Raw genomic sequence first — 16600 nt, 5'->3', positions numbered from 1 at the left:
CCTCTCATGTGACACCCGACTGCACAAATTAGGGCTCCTAAGTAAATGGGTTAACTTTGTTGTTTAAAAAATACCTTGCACTAAGCGGTTCGACTATAAAGTAATGGAGTGGCAGTCATGACGCAGCCTGCCATGACCCTCCTACAGGCGTCCTGATTGTGCTGCATGAGGTACTGTCTTACATGTTACTTCAAAAGAAAAACAACTACATTACAGGTGGCTATAAGAGACAGGTAGTTTTAACAATGTCTGAAATTGAATTAGATGTGAATACATTTTCCTGTAACTTGGATAATGTGACTATCATTCATCATAAGAAACCAGCATATGCAGTGAGCACAAATTTCACTAGTGAATGATAAAGATAACGCAATTTACAGAAAGGTTTGCCATGCACACCAGCTTACACAGTTAGCAGTCATGATTTGTGATGCATAATGGGTCAAAGGCAGGCTACTGCCTCTGTGATGATAGAGGGTTTCAATGGTTAGTTACAATCTCTTCAGAAATGTACTGATCCGGAAACCACTGTGATTAATATAATCACTAAAAAACAACAAAATTTCAATAAAAAAATACAAGAAAAAGAAACTTTGAACTCCTCTCAGAAGTCCTGCACATCTCTAATGCTGTGCTCAGTGCAAAGAAGCATGAATTACTGTTACAGACACACAAGGGCAAGTAACACAATATGCCTGGTTATGCAGTGATGATGCTAACATCTGGGTTGTGCCACAGACTGCTATATACATGCTTCACAAAGCAAAGACTTGTAGATAAATAGGAATGTACATCACTGTAGTCATACACTTTGGCAATCCTTGCAATAGCACTGTCCAAACAATGCAAACAATTAGATTTATATGGTAATTCAGGGCTTCCAGGATAAATAATTGCTCACTCCAAAGAGAATAATATTAATAAATAGTATGAAGTTTATCTTCTGTTATACGTTAACTATACTAGTGGGAACAAAGCATGCACAAGTAAAACTATGACTCATGGATAGAAAGAGTCCAGCATGTGCCAAATAAGTAACAACAGAGGGCAGTAATGATGCTCATCTTAAAGTAATAGAAAGAGAGAGAGAGAGAGATGCATCTGTATATGTAGGTTCAGACATATATACCTACACACACACACACACACACACACACACACACACACACACACACACACACACACACACACACACACACACACACACACGTGAACATCTATTTACAGATTTCTTCCACTTAATCAAGAGCTACAGACATAGCAATTTACATTTATTTAAATTTATTTCTTCACGAGGAACACCTCTGTACCATCTTCTACAAAGCCAGACAGATATGAAACTACTATAAAGTTGATCTACTCTTAGGTGTCATCTTTTCAAAGTACTGCAAAAGTGCTTAATCACATATTGGAGCAAAACTCTGTTTTCAACCCATTCCTACAAACTCCACATAATTAGAGGTCATGCCTGCTCTCTACAGCTAATAACATGGCCACACCTATGGTCACCCCCTTGTTGGTCAGGTCTGACAATAAGCTAAACATCCTTGACATCAACATCCCTCCCCCAACCCCCAGTAAGGAAACCTCCGTAAAAAACTTCTCTAAAGCCAACTTCATGCTACTCAAGTCAGAAGTGACAAACTTCATGACACCCATGCAGATGGGAACTGAAAGATTGACTGCTGAATCCTACACTAAGGCACTGTATGAGCACATACACTCGTGCATGAATCGTACCATCCCAAATAGAACCAACATGCTCTCCTCCAAAGAAAGGAAGCCAATTTGGTGGTCCCCTGCCATAAACAAACTTTACAACAAAAGGAAGAAACTGTTGCAGAAAAGAGGATGCAAAAAACTTCCTTACCAGCCTGAGTAAGAAGCTGAGATCCCTCATAAAATCCTCCAAAACTAGTTATGAAAATAAAATTGCCAGATTCCAAAGACAACCACAAGGCATTCTACAGCTATGTCAAGAATCTAAATGGCAATGCTCAGATCTGCTCTGAGCTACAACAGAATGGCATTAAATACACTGATCCCAAGGATATTGCCAATATCCTGGCAAATTGATTCAGTGCCAACTTCACCCCCCCCCTCACCCCTAAAGGGCCCATCTCAATACAGAAAGATTGCCAAATTCCTGTAATACCGGCCACAGAGGTAAAAACCAAACTCTCCAAAGCTAAGAATACAGCATCCATGGGACCAGACGACATCCCAGGCTGTGTACTACATGGACTACAAAATGAACTGGCACCTCACCTAAGAGTCATGTTTAACCATAGCCTCACCTCAGGTTTTGTGTCCACTGAGTGACGCACAGCTACAGTTATCCCACTCCACAAGGGGGGGATCCACCTTATATCTTGGAAACTACTTCCCCATCAGTCTGACGAGCCTGATCTGCAAGGCCATGGAATGTATTATCATGGAACTTATAAACAGACATTGGCAACCTTCAAACACTGGACCCCACCAAGTTTGGGTTCGTGAAGGGCCGATCTTGTCTCCTGAACCCAATTCTTCTTTGAACCAGTCTCCAGAGTTGTGGACGAGGGTAAGGTGGTCCACACAGCCTATCTGGACCTCGCCAAGGTCTTTGACACCATCCCCCACTCTGGAATCATAGAAAAACTTACAAAGCTGGGCATTAATCCCTACATCACTCGATGGGTTGCCAACTGGCTTACTGACAGAATCCACACTGTAAAAGTAGCCAACTCCAAATCCAGCATCAGACAAGTGACAAGTGGAGTATCTCAGGGTTCAGTCCTGGGACCGCTCTTGTTTGGCATTTACTTCTCTGAAGTACAGGCCAACAATAAAGGACTCTGGCTAACAAAGTTTGCAGATGACTGCAAACTGGGAACCATTATTGAATCCCCAATTGATGTGGATATTCTACAAAAGGGCCTTACAGAAACAGATGCTTGGTGCCAGAGCAATGGGCTCAAGCTCAATGCCAAGAAATGTATAGTTATCCCCTTTGGGAAAAAACATGTACCCATGAATTACCACATAGGTGGCAGTACAGTTAACACCAAAAGTGTAATGAGAGACTTAGGGTTACAGGTGGGCAGTGGTCTCACCTTTGATAACCACATCACCACAACAGTCAAGAAATCCTTCTATGTGGCACACCTCATCACTAAGGGCTTCTCATCCAAAAAAAAAGGAGGTCATTGACCCACTGTACTCATCCCTCATTAGACCCATTATAGAATACAATGTCCCATTTGGTATGTACCTCTCAAGACATCTGCAACAACTGGAAAGGCCGCAGAAATACTTCACTAAAAGAATCACAGGCCTAAAGCATATGCCCTATGCTGACCATCTAAAAAAACTGCAGCTATACCCAGTCGCATATCATCTTCTCAGAGGCGATCTCTGCTTAACATACAAGGCCATGTCAAACCCAGAGCTGTTGGACATGCTACACTTAAAGAAATCCCAATCCCTCAGAGCCACACTCTCAGGGGATATAAACCTTGTCATCACAATGAACAAAACATGCTGGAGAGATAGGTTACTGATCCAGAGACTCCCCAGACTCTGGAATAGACTGCCCATACATGTCAAGAAGAGCACCTCTTTGGCCCTCTTCAAAAGGAACCTTAACGATTGGATGGGAGATAGGAAATTCACCCCGGGGATCATGTCAGTTGCCCTGCTAGACAGGGGTCCAGGGAAGTAAATATTGTGGGAAGAAATAGCCAGGGAATTGTTATGGCTAGGCTTATATAGGTCCTAGGGCCAATAGCCTAGTACCAACCTATGGACCTATGAACCTATGAAATACCAACAGCAAATACAAGAGAGACATCAGCCCTCTATGAGTGTACCATGTGATTAGAGATCTAGGTACACAGACTGTATCATCAGCTTTGACTCCCATGTGTGCACTGTGATAATGAAGTCTTTTTAGACAGTGAACCACATAAGTAAGGGAGTGGGCAGCAGATGCAAGGATGGAACACTAGTACTGTATTCGACCAATCATAGGATCAGTGCCGAGGTGCACTGAAAACTTTAGCATGTACCTCACCAGAAACATGCATTACCTGGAGTGAAGTCACAGGTGTCTCAAGAAGTCAATAAAGGCTCCAACCAACATGCCCCATGCAGAAACTGTTAAAAGCACCATCACTGCAGTCTGTCATCCAGGAACTACAAAGGGCCAATATGTGGCAAGACAACAGCTTGGTCTGAAATCTGTCCCTGTTTGAAGGTATGTGACACAATTCCCAACTTGGGTATTATACAGAAAGTCAATCAACTGTGTGTAACCAATAATGTCAGTGGGTGGCTTACCAAATAACTCATGGACAGGGAACATATTGTCAAAGATGGAGATTCTACTACCAGCAAGAGGGCAGTTACTACTGGCAAACTACTGGACTTTGTACTAGACAACCTCCAGTTAAAACATTTTTTTTTTCAGAATGCAAGGCAAATTTACTTTGCCTGCAGTTGAACAAATTCATGAACTACTGCATACTGGAGGTGATCACTGAATCAGCAGATAACAAAAATATATTGTAGAAAGCAGTAAGACAAACACATTGAATTGTGCCGAGGCCTTGCCAAAGACCACATCTAAAAAAAGGCATTATTACACTTTATATAAAAATAGAACTCAAATGTGTTCATATACACAGATGCATCCATTTAGTAATACATATGTATAAATATATATATAATATATATATGTGTGTGTGTGTGTGTGTGTGTGTGTACATATATATATATATATATATATACACACATTTTATATATATATATATATATATATATATATATATAAATAACTATAGCTATATATGCATATATATATATATATATATATATATATATACACACACATATATATATATATATATATATATATATATATATATATATATACGTGTGTGTGTGTGTGTGTGTGTGTGTACACGAGTGTGTGTATAAGCAAATAAATGCATCTATATTAATATGTATTAAAACGCACACACACACACACACACACACACACACACACACACACACACACACACACACACATCTATCTATCTATGCTCCACTCATCCAAACGGTGCACATAACAATGTAGTGCAATGGAAAACCAAATGACAGCTCCAATCACTATGGTCCAATATTTGTTAGTTAGGCTAGAGGGTAGAGAATTCTATCTTTTAGCTATATAGGTTGAGTACAGCGACTCCACTGCAGAGTTATTGGCTGTAGAGACGTCTAAAAGACGATTGTTATTGGAGCACAATACTCTGTTACTGATGTATGGCTGAAATAAATTACTTAGGGTGGGGTCTTATCTGTGCAAGTAAAATCTTATAGGATAGTTTTAGTTGGCTATACAGGATTAGATGAGGAAATTCTAGCCATTGTAGTTGTTTTAGAGCTATATAATAAGACTTATAGGGAAAGTCGGTGGCAAACTTGGTGATTTTACTGTGGCATGCTTCTAGTTTTATGATGTCTATTTTTCTTAGGTTAGTAACTGCCTACCACTATACTAGCAACTCAAAATTTCAGACTAAATCCTGTACCTGCCTGACCCATTTGCAAGACAAACCAGCCTTTTCAGTAATATCTCCTTCTACCTACAACATCTCAAATCTTGACCTTGCCACATTTAAAGCAACCCAACACCAACTAAACAAATACATTTCCTCAAAATATAACATGTCTATAATCAAATGCCTAAAAAACTATAATTGAAATAGCACCCTGAATCATAATTAGTGGAGATGTGCACCCAAACCCTGGCCCTTACAAACAAAAACAACCCCCAAGCTACCAAACAAATAACATTCTAACCTCCCCCAGGAAATCAACAGCTCTCCTTATACTCAACATAAACAAAAGGAGCATAGTGAACAAAATCCCAGAGATGCACGCTACCTTGGCCCTCTACTCCCCTGACAGAGTCCTTCTCACAGAGACCTGGCTAAAAAACATTAAACAATAATAATAATGACTTTGTTCCTCTTGGTTACAATGTTCTTAGACAAGAGAGAATATCCAAAAGAGGTGGAGGCATTGCTCCCCTCCTCAAAAACAACCTGACCATTGAAATGTTAGTCAACAAGCAACCCAAGTTCAATAATGCAGAAACTATGTTCACTAAGCTGAAAACTCAAAAAAAACACATATATAATTGGTACCTATATACCCCCTGGCAATAACATCAACACTGTAGAATCTATTCTAGATTTGATATCCCAAGAAATGATCATACTAGGTGATATTAATATCAGCTAGTCCTCCTGTAACTCGCTCTACCCCACTAACCACATAAACCTATACAGTTTCACTCAACTAATCAAAAGCACAACACGGGTAGATAAAGCATCAGAAAAGAAGTTCATCCTAGATGGGATCCTTACTAACAGACCATCTCAATCCTACCTCTCAGGCTGCCCCACAGACACCATCAGTGACCACCTTCTCACCTTTCTAGTTAAACACCAAGTGAATCCATTAAAATCCTCTGCCCTCCAACAAATCCGATACACAAAGAATTTCAAAACCCATGACTTCATATCTGCACTTAATCAATGCACCTGAAGACCACTCTAATCTCTCCCCTTGGAAAGTGCCACGGACTACTTCAATAACACTTTCCTTCTTCTTTTGCTTCTTCTTCTTTCGGCTGCTCCCGTTAGGGGTTGCCACAGTGGATCATCTGTTTCCATTTCTTCCTTTCCTCTGCATCTTGCTCTGTCATACCAACCACCTGCATGTCCTCTCTCACCACCTCCATAAACCTTATCTTAGGCCTTCCTCTTTTCCTGTTACCTGGTAGCTTCATCCTTAGCATCTTTTTCCCAATATACTCAGCATCCCTCCTCAGCACATGTCCAAACCAATGTAATCTTGCCTCTCTGGCTTTGTCTCCAAACCTTCAAACCTGGGCTGACCCTCTTATATACTTATTCTTAATCCTGTCCACCCTCATCATTCCCAGTGCAAATCTTAACATCTTTAACTCTGCCACATCCAGCTCTGACTCCTGCATTTTTGTCACTGCCACTGTCTCCAACCCATATAACATAGCTGGTCTCACTACCCTCTTGTAGACCTTCCCTTTCACTCTTACTGGTACTTGTCTGTCACAAATACCTCCTGACACTCTTCTCCACCCACTCCATCCTGCCTGCACTCTCATCTTCACCTCTCTTCCACATTCACCATTACTCTGAACTGTTGATCTCAAGTATTTAAACTCATCTACCTTCACCACCTCTATTCAATTACACTTTCCTAAACATTTTAAATCGTCTTGCCCCTATCAGAACTGTCAGAACTAAATACAACTATGCCCCTTGGCTGACCAAATTTACCTATCCACTCCTAAAACAAAGAGATAAATCATGGGATTCATGGCATCAAAATAAAACTCAAACTAACAGATGGGCATACCAAGAACTAAGGAACAAAGCCAAAAACAAATTAGAACAGACAAAAGGAACCACTATATAGGCATTCAAACCAAACACAAAAATAACCCACAAAAATTCTGGACTGCCATTAATAAAATCCTACAACCAGGAAAGACCAGTGATCCATCCCCTAACATTGACACCACCACCAATAATATTGCCACCTAATTCAGTGAACACTTCACCAAATCCTTTCTAGCCCTCACCAATAATAGTTCTCCCACTTCACATCCAAACCTATCTTCTGTACCAGCAGACCAAAACATCTCCTTACAGCCTGTCCCAACTAGCACAATATATAAATACCTAAATAGGCTTAAACCCACAACCCTGGCCACTGACAAATTACCTGCAGAATATCTAAAGATGACAGCCAAAGCCACAGAACAACACATTCCTTCTCTGTGGAAAATTTCACATATAATACCACTCCACAAAGGAGGAACTATCTAATTACCTTCCAAATGCCATTCTATCCCCTTTATCTAAAATCCTCGAAAAATGTATACATTCCCAAATAATGCACTATCTCCTGACTGATAAACTGCTAACCAACACCCAGCATGGATTCCACCCCAATCAGAGTACCATCACAGCCTTTATTAGCTTTACCAACACAGTAAACAAACATCGAAACAATGGTAACCTAGTATCCACTGTATCCCTAGATCTCTCCAAGGCCTTCGATACTATCTCCCATCCCAAACTCCTTTCTGCTCTCTCCGATCTTAATCTAAGCCACTCCACACAACCATGGTTTCAAGACTATCTAACCAACTACCAACAAGCAGTAAAATGGCAAAACACCTTATCTCCCCTCCTACCCGTCACCCTAGGGGTCCCCAAGGATCCATTCCTGGACCTCTTCTTTTCAACATATTCATCAACCAACTCCACAAATCTACCCAGCATGCCACTCTAGTCCAGTACACCAATGACTCCACTCTAGCTTCAGTCCATCACTCACTCAACTCCAGGAATTGACACGAGTCCTTTACTGTTGTTGAAACCTTGTTAGCCAACTGTCAACTAATAATTAACCCCAATAAAACACAGCTAATGATATTCTATCCCACTAGAGCCTTAGACCTCATTCCACAGTTCACAATATTCTCAGCTAATAACACCTCTGTCCAACACACCAAACGTCTAGGGGTTATCATACATCATAACATGAAATTTGATAGGCACATTGCACAGACAATAAAGAAAGCCCATAAAAAACTTGGAACCTTATATAGATGCAATGACAGTAAAGCCACCATCGCAAGAATCCACCTACTATCCACACTCCTCTATGCCTCCCCCATACTCGTCAACCTAAACAAAGCAGACTATAACAAACTAAACACCTGCTACAATAAAATAGCTAGGTTTGCTACTAACTCACCCTTCAAGACATATCACTGCATAGCAATCAAGCAACTATCCTGGTTAGAATTACCCAACCTGCTCACATATATCCAGCTTATAATAGCCACCAAATTCTATATTATCCTGATAGAGTTCCTGCTCTTAACAAACACTTATTAAGATCCACCAATAAAGCACTGGCTGATACAGGCAAAAGCAACAATAGCTCTGGGGACTCCTTGTTTTCCATTTCTGTTGAAAAAGCATGGAATGCCATCCCCGTAAATATTAGGACCACTGAAAACACAAATAATTAAAAAAAACTCCTCTGGTCCCATTTAAATAGTTCTTAGTTATATAATTATATTGCCCCTGGGTAGCTTCATTTAATTAGATCATACACTTTAACTTTCTCCTAACATAATTTCTCCTACTTCCCTGTGTTATACACCTTTCATAACCTTTTTATATCACTTCAAAGGCACATTCATACCCATTATACTAATATTGAATGATCTATCTCTTTCCCTTGGTCATAATACTGTATTTTACCTTATTAAACCCAGTACTCAAAATCTGTATATTTTTAGTTCTGTATAACTTAAGTTGATGAAGAAATTCTTATTTACTTTACATATTGCATGTATCTTTCTGTATTGTCTTGATTTTATCTAGTTTAAAAGTGGAGCTTTTCTCCCCGGGCCTCTACTGAAAATGGACATGTATCCAGTTAGACTAGCCCGGTCAACAATTGTAAAATAAAAAAATAAATAAATTTCTATGAAAGCTTTCAACACCTCCTTTCTATACTCTTAATCAATGTGTGTTTAGTGTACTAGCCACTGATGAATGTAACCAAATGACTGAACAAAAATTCCTTTTAACTGTATTGTTTATTGTAACACACTGGGTTCCTTATAGTATATTTAATTTCTGCTCCTTTCTTGGCCTTGAAACTGTAACTTATTAACTTTTTCACTCTGTACTCTACTTTATTAACATGTGTATTGTATTTACTGTATTTGCTGTACTAATCTTTATGGAGCTTTTCTCCCCGGGCCTCCGCTGAAAATGGGATCTGTCCCCAGTTTGACATTCCTGGTAAACGTATGTAAAATAAAATAAATAATAAATAAATAAATAGTAAGAATTGAAGAGACATATGTGAGTGTGTGAGTGTGGAGAGTAGGTGTGTGTGTGCTACTGTTTCTTTGGTCGTTTTCATTAGAAAGGGTTTTGTTCCTATATAGGAACCCTAGTTTTTTGTGAACTTTTTTATGGTTTTGGCAATGTGAATGTCATATCTGACTTTACAGTCTATTTAGGTTCATAGGTTCATACTAGGCTATCTGCCCTAGGGCATTTATAAGCCTAGCCAGAGTGTGTGTGTGGCTTTCACCACCCCTTAGGATGAGAATACTATACCCATTAGTTTGCTGTGCCTCTGTCCAGCAGTGACACAGAGATGATTCCCGGGGTAAACCTATGATCTCCCATCCACTCGTCAAGATTTCTCTTGAACAGAGTCAGTGAGGGGCTCTGTCTCACATGGACTGGGATTCTGTTCCATACTGTAGGTAGTCTCCGGGTGATTAATCTGTCCCTTCAGCACGTCCTATTTATATCCGTGTTGAGGTTTAAGTCTCTTGCTCTTGTGGCTCTGGTGGATTTGGATTTTTTGAGGTGGAGCATGTCCATTAATTCCGGGTTGGACATGGCCTTGTATGTCAGGCACAGATCACCTCTGAGCAGACGGTATGCGACTGAATAGAGCTGGAGTTTCTTCAGTCGGGCAGCATATGACATATGTTTGAGCCCCTTTATCCTTTTGGTGAGGAACTTTTGGTGTCTTTCCAACTGCTGCAGGTGTCGGGTAAGGTACATTCCAAATGGGGCATTGTACTCAATCATTGGTCTGATAAGTGAAGAGTACAGGGGTACAATGACCTCTCCTGATCTGGATGTGAATCCCTTCATGATCAGGTGGGCAATGTAGAAGGTCTTCCTAACCACTTTGGCAATGTGAGTGTCAAAAGAGAGGTTACTGTCAACTTGGGTCCCCAGGTCCCTGATAACGTCTTCCGTGTTTAATGGATTACCACATATGTGGTAATTAGGGGTTACCTTGTTTTTCCCAAAGGGTATGACTATACATTTTTTGGCATTTAGTTTAAGGCCATGGCTCTGGCACCAGTTATCCATTTCTATGAGACCTCTCTGGAGGATGTCTGTGTCTGATGGAGTGTCAATTATGGTGCCCAGTTTGCAGTCATCTGCAAATTTTGTCAGCCACAATCCCACTATGTTTGCCTGCACTTCAGAAAAATAAATGCCGAACAAGAGGGGGCCCAGGACTGAGCCCTGTGGGACACCACTCGTGACCGGCTTAGAGTCTGACATGGCACCAGCAACTCTAACCCTGTGTGTTCTGTCCTTGAGCCAGTTTGCAACCCATCTTGTGACATATGGGTTTACATCTAAACTGGTGAGCTTTTCTATGATGCCCGAGTGGGGTATTGTGTCGAATGCTTTTGCTAGGTCAAGGTAGGCTGTGTGAACTGCCTTACCCTCATCAATGGCCTTAGTGACTGTTTCAAAAGTCGACCAAGTTCAAGAGGCAGGATCTGCCCTTGACAAAGCCAAACTGGGTAGGATCCAGTGTCTGTAGGTCCCCAATGTCTTTATTTATGAGTTCCATTATGATCCTCTCCATAGCTTTGCAGACAAGGCTCGTCAAGCTTATGGGGCGGTAATTTCCAGGGTCCATAGAAGCACCGCCTTTGTGGAGTGGGACCACAGTTGCCGTGACACCATTCTTTGGGTACGTATCCTGTAGTAAGGCTAAGATTAAACAGCAGCCTTATGTGTGGGTTTAGTTCCTCATTGAGTTCATGTAGCACACAGCCAGGGACACCGTCCGGTCCCATTGATGCTGTGTTTTTTGCTTTAGAGAGAGCAGCTCTCACCTGGGCATCTGAGATGTTTGGGAGGCTAGACTCTGGTGGGATAGATATTTCTCCTTTTGGGGGGGAGGGAAGAAATTTGCACTGAACCTGTCTGCCAGTATGTTGGCAATGTCTGTGGGTTCAGTGATTTTTGTATCATTTTGGACTAATTCTGAGCATATCTGGGAGTTTCCACCCAGGTTTCTAACATAGCTAAAGAAGGCCTTATGATTGTCTTTTGTGTCATTAGCGATTTTTCTCTCAAAGTTGGCCTTGGATGATTTTATGAGTGATCGTAGTTTTTTGCTAGTAGTGATCAGAGATGCCTTCCCTTTTAGGGATTTTGCTCTGTCATGTAGTAGCTTTCTCCTCTTGTTGTAGAGTTTGTTTATGGCTGGGGTCCAATAAATCCAATAACCACGGAAGCAGTTCACCAGCGATGACAACAACAGAAAACAATGCGTCACTAGTCAGGACTCGGGAATCAGGATCAGGATTCGGGAACACCACATCCAGGTAAGCAGCAGCCACCAAAAAGGTATGGCTGGGGTCCACCAGACCGGGCGCCTGCCTTTGGTGGAAAGGGTCTTGATTTTATTAGGGATTGCTTGATCCATACATTCCTGGAGGTGCTCGTAGAAGACATTTGTAAGAGTTTCAGCAGCGTGGGTTGTGGTTTCCACTGGCTCGGGGGCCTTGAAGGATACCACTCCAGTCTTAAGAAGTGTAAAGTTTGCTTTTGAGAAGTTCTTCACTGTGGTCTTTTTTGCTGGGGTTGGGGGCGGGATGTGGATCTCCAGTGAGATTAATTTATGGTCTGATCTCACTAATGAGGGATATACTTCCGGTGCAGAGCATTTTGTCCCCATGTTTGTGATGATCAGGTCTAGTATATTTTCTCCTCTTGTGGGAATGGTGACTAGTTGTTCCATAGCATTTGAGTTTATGAACTCCAGGAACCTTTGGGCTAGGGTGTTGGGGCTTGAGTAATGTTCCCAGTCTATGTTTGGGTAGTTGAAGTCACCCAATATGATGGTGTTTGGAGAGACATTCATACTCTCCAGTGTCTTCACAAAGGCTGTGTGGGTTTCCTGAGTTTGAGAGGGTGGTCTGTAGCATGCTACAAACTGTAGGGCAGTTTTACCTATGGTTAATTGCACCTGGATGGTCTCCGATGCTTCGTGCGTTGCCACTAACCTGGAGGTGTGGGTATCCTTTATGAATATGGATACTCCCCCTCCTTTTGTGGTTTGGTCCAGATTTTGGGGCCGGAACGCATGATATGAGGTATAACCCGATAGTGCTGGGGTGCTCTCAGGAGCCTTGAACCAGGTTTCAGTCACAGCACAGACATCGATGTTCTCCATACTGAGGAGGGCTTCGAGGGTGTGCATCTTGAGGTTTAGACTTCTGGCATTGAGCAGTATTACTCTTAGTTTTTCTCCATTTTTGTTTTCTAGGGTGGTAGGTTTATCATTTGAGCCTTGCCTAAAAAAGGCACTATGGGGGTGGCAAGAGCCTTTGCCAATATCCGGAAGCCCAGGGGTGACAGGTGCAAGCCATTCCTTGCGAAGCAGCGTGGCTTGTCAAGCATGTCATCCCAGGCAGACAGACATTGGATCCCCTTAGAATGATTTCTATTCCTAGTAGCATAGGTGAGATAATGGTGTTATTTTTTGGATAATACGTGGAATGGAAGAAAAGGTGGAGTGTATCTAGTTTGGTTGAATAGTAATAGTTTTGTTTTATTGGGGTTCAGAATTAGCTGATAGTCAGATAACCAGGATTCAACAGATAGAAAGGATGCTTATGTAAGTGTATGTAATTCTTGGATGGAAGAGGCAGCACATATTAATGTGGAGTCATCTGCATATTGTACAACTGAAGCATGAGGTGTAGAGGTGTGAGGATTATTGGTAAAAATAGTTAACAGTAGTGGCCCCAGAATGGAGCTTTGGGAATGCCTAGTGTTCATAGGTTCACAGGTAGGTACTAGGCTATTGGCCCAAGGACCTAAGTAAGCCTAGCCAACAAAGTTTCCTGGCTTATGCCAACCCAAGAAAGTTAATTTCCTGTGCCCCTGTCGAGCAGAGCCACAGAACTGATCCCCGGAGTGTATTTCCTGTTTCCCCTCCACTCATCAAGAATTTTCTTGAAGAGTGTTAATGAGGAACTTTGCTTGACATAGATGGGTAGCTTGTTCCAGAGTATGGTAAGTCTCTGGGACAGGAATCTATCCCTCCAGCATGTCCTGTTTATTGTGGTGACAATGTTTAAGACTCTAGAGTGTGTAGCTCGGTGGGATTGGGATTTCTTTAGGTGTAGCATGTCCAACAGCTTTGGGTTTAACATAGCTTTATATGTTAGGCAGAGATCACCTTGGAGTAGGCGATATGCTACAAAGTAAAGCTACAGTTTTTTGAGACGGTCAGTGTAGGGCATCTGTTTGAGGCCAGTAATCCTCTTTGTGAGGTACTTCTGTGGCCTTACCAGCTGCTGCAGATGTCTTGTGAGATACATTCCAAAAGGGGCGTTGTACTCTATAATGGGGTCTAATGAGTGTCGAGAAGAGGGGAACAATGACCTATTTTTTTCTGGATGAGAACCCTTTTGTGATGAGGTGTGCCACTTAGAAGGATTTCCTGACTACTGTGGCAATGTGATTATCAAAGGAAAAACTACTGTCCACCTGGGTCCCAAGGTCTCTTATCACACATTCGACATTAAGAAGACTGATGTCTATGTGGTAGCTCATGGGTACAGAGTTTTTACCAAAGGGGATAACAATGCACTTTTTGGCATTGAGCTTGAGGCCATGGCTCTAACGCCAGGCATCTGTTTCAGTGAGGCCCTTCTGTAGGATGTCCAACATCATTTGGGGACTCGGCTATAGCTTCTAGTTTGCAGTCATCTGCAAACTTCATTAGCCAGAGGCCTTCTGTGTTAGCCTGTACTTCAGAGAAGTAGATACCAAACAGGAGACGTCCCAGGACTGAACCCTGTTGTACTCCACTTGTCACTGGTTTGTACTCCACTTGTCACTGGTTTGAAGTCAGATTTGGAGTCTGCAACTTTTACAGTGTGGGTTCTGTCAGTGAGCCAATTGGTAACCCATCTTGTGACATAGGGATTTATACCTAGTTTAGTGAGTTTAGCTATAATTCCAGAATGGGGGATGGTGCTGAAAGCCTTGGTGAGGTCAAGATAGGCTGTGTGAACCACCTTACCCTCATCTACCACTTTGGTGACTGCCTCAAAGAAGTCGACCTGGTTCAGGAGGCATAATCTAACTTTCACAAACCCGAACTGGGTGGGATCCAGAGTTTGGAGGTTACCAATGTCTTTGTTTATGAGCTCCATGATGATACATTCCTTGGCCTTGCAGACCAGGCTCGTCAGGCTAATAGGGCGATAGTTGCCATGATCAGTGGTGGCTCCCCCTTTGTGGAGTGGGATGACTGTTGCTGTGCACCATTCAGTGGGCACAAAGCCTGATGTGAGGCTATGATTGAACATGGTGCTTAGGTGGGGAGCCAGTTTGTTCTGAAATTCATGTAAAACACAGCCTGAGAGGTTGTCCAGTCCCATGGATGCTGTGTTTTTGGCTTTAGAGAGTGCTGCTTTTACCTGTGTAGTTGTGATTACAGGGACTCTGCATTCTTCCTGTATAGATATAGGTCCTTTAGGGGGTGGGAGGGGGGTAAAGTTAGCACTGAACCTATCTGCAAGGATGTTGGCAATATCAGTTGGTTCTGTAATTTTTGTGCTATTGTGCTGTAACTCAGAGCAGATCTGGGTGTTGTCATTGAGATTCTTGACATAGCTATAGAATGCTTTGTGGTTGTCCTTAGAATCAGTGGCAATCTTGTTTTCATAGCTAGCTTTGGAAGATCTTATAAGGGATCTAAGCTTCTTACTGAGGCTAACCAGGGAGCTCCTCCATTCATGGGATTTTGCTCTCTTTTGCATCAGTTTCTTCCTTCTGTTGTAGAGTTTTTTTATGGCAGGGGACCACCTGATTGGCTTCCTTTTTTGGAGGATAGCGTCTTGGTTCTGTTTGGATAGCATTATCCATGCACTCGTGTAAGTCCTTATAAAGTGCATTTGTGTAGGATTCAGCAGTCATAACTGTATTTTCCATCTGCATGGGTGTCAAGAAGTTTGCCACTTCTGCCTTAAGAAGCATAAACTTGGCTTTGGAGAAATTTTTTACTGTGGTTTCCTTAATGCGGGGTGGGGGCAGGATGTGGATATCTAGGGTGATTAGCTTTTGGGTGGATCTGACCAATGAGAACACACATGTTGGGAATGACTAGGTCTAGGATATTGTTGCCCCTTATGGGGGTGTAGATACGTTGACCCAGGAATTTATATATTCCAGAAAGTGCTGAGCGAAAGAGTTGGTACATGAGTAGTTTTCCCAGTTAATGGTGGGGTAGTTGAAATCGCCCAATATTAGGGTGTTTGATTGAACCCTAATATTTTCCACTATATCAAGAACAGAGGAGTGGGAATCCTGGGGCATGGTGGGGGATCTGTAGCAAGCTACAATTTGGATTGCAGTTTTGCCCAGAGTTAGTTGCACTTGGATAATCTCAGATGCATTATGCTGAGCAACTAGGCTGGAGGTGTGGATATCCTTAATGAATATGGACACACCTCCACCTTTGGTGTTCTGGTACAGGTTAGATTGCCGAAAAGTGTGATATGAGTTGTAGCTTGGTAATGCAGGTGTGCTCTCTGGAGCCTTGAACTAGGTCTCAGACACTGCACAGATATCGATGTTCTCCGTTTTAAGGAGTGCCTCAAGTGAGTACATTTTGAGATTTAGATTTCTAGCATTACCCTCAG

The sequence above is a fragment of the Protopterus annectens genome, chromosome 1.part2 (genome assembly GCF_019279795.1).
Source record: "Protopterus annectens isolate FY-2018-M chromosome 1.part2, PAN1.0, whole genome shotgun sequence".
In the NCBI taxonomy this organism is placed as follows: Eukaryota; Metazoa; Chordata; order Ceratodontiformes; family Protopteridae; genus Protopterus; species Protopterus annectens.
This window is presented reverse-complemented; position numbering follows the sequence as displayed.